We start from the raw sequence: 1,690 nt of genomic DNA on the forward strand, positions 1-1,690 counted from the left end.
GACATAAAAATTCATCAAATATTTATTCAGAGCAAACACAGAAAATTAGAGAAATGAGATTTTTCTGAGAAGATAATCAGATTTCTTTAAGGAATATACATAAGATTTACCAGGGAAGAAAATCAGGTTCTTGAGGAAATTTACTACAATGCACATCACTTTGCTGGTGAGCAGCTCAGGGATGCTCCATGTTGGTGACCTAGGAAGTGAAAGGGAGAACTTCTCTGCTAATTAACCAAGTGGAAATGAGTTCCTGTGTGACGCTAAAACTGTGAACTGACTGAATCATAGACAACTGATTTCTGCTGTCTTGATTCCTGCCCACTGTCATTTCCACACATCTTTGCCATTCTGTTTCCATAGACTCTCACTCGACCCCAAGCTCTGCATGCATATAAACTATGATTGCTGTTCCAGAGAGTTGCATCCCAATGTTGTTAGAACCAACAAGGGATACTTTTGGATTGTTTGGGGGGATTCTTTCTTCTTTTATTGGGAAACTGGCAAAATAGAGCTTTTCCCCATCGTACCAAGGTTTCTCATATATACCCTTCTCAAAGCCTGTTTCACATCCTTGTTTCTCAGGCTGTAGATAAATGGATTCAGCATGGGATTCACAAAAATACAAAACACTGAGATAATTTTCCCTTGTTCAACAGATTGCTCATTTGCTGGTCTCAGATACACATGCAGAACAGGGACTCGTAGAACATACAGACAGCTGTCAGGTGGGAGCCACAGGTGGAGAAGGCTTTGCACTGCCCTTCACTGGAATGGATCCTCATGATGGTGATGAAAATGAAAACATAGGGGATGAGGATTATGAGAAGGGAAACTGTGAGGTTAATCCCAGTGGACACAAACAGGGCAGTTTGCTTTACATAAGTGTTAGAACACGTCAACATTAAGAGGTCTGGGTCTGCACAGTAGAAATCGTTGATGATGTTGGATCCACAAAAGGACAAGTGAGAGGTCAGTATCACCTGCATTGTGGCCACCATGGACCCCCAGAGGTAGGGGAGGGTGACCAGGCAGATGCAGAGTGGCCTGGACATTCTGCTGTTGTAATGCAGGGGACTGCAGATGGCCACGTACCTGTCATAGGCCATGGCACCAGGCATGTAATACTCAGTAAGGAGCAGGGTCACAAAAACATAACATTGGGCCAGACATCCCGCATAGGAAATGGTCTTCTTCTCAGATAAGAAGTGCGCAAGCATCTGAGGAGAGACATTCGGAGAATAAAACATATCTACACACGCTAAGTGGGTGAGGAAAAAGCACATGGGGGTTTGCAGCTGGGAGTGAATCTGATTAATAAAATCACCCCAAGGTTCCTGACTAGGGTGATGAGGTAACTCAGGAGGAAGACCACACAGAAGATGGGCTGCAGGTCTTGGTAAGTTGTCAGTCCCAGCAGAACAAACTCGGTGGCGTCGGGGCCATTGTGCCGGGGAAATAGTTTCATTTTCATATTCTCTATTAAGAGAAGAATGCTTTTTCACATGTAAAAAAGAGAAATGAATTGTGTGCAATTCAAGAATAGATAAAAATGAATCAGCACCCTAAAAAACTGGTTTTGAAAAGAGAGGTTTCAATAACTTGTTACCTCCTTCAGAGATGGAGGAGTTTCAGCAGGTGCCTCCCGTGGTCGGTGGTGCTGCTTAAATGGGACAATATATTTGATAAA

The 1,690-nt window shown here is 43.3% G+C and overlaps 1 pseudogene; it reads right to left on the reverse strand.

Annotated features, from left to right (window-relative positions):
- Positions 1 to 489: 489 nt before the first annotated feature.
- Positions 490 to 1,474, reverse strand: LOC140693452 (olfactory receptor 5M11-like; annotated as a pseudogene).
- Between the last annotated feature and the right edge of the window lie 216 nt (positions 1,475 to 1,690).

The sequence above is a fragment of the Vicugna pacos genome, unplaced genomic scaffold (assembly GCF_048564905.1).
Source record: "Vicugna pacos unplaced genomic scaffold, VicPac4 scaffold_19, whole genome shotgun sequence".
In the NCBI taxonomy this organism is placed as follows: Eukaryota; Metazoa; Chordata; class Mammalia; order Artiodactyla; family Camelidae; genus Vicugna; species Vicugna pacos.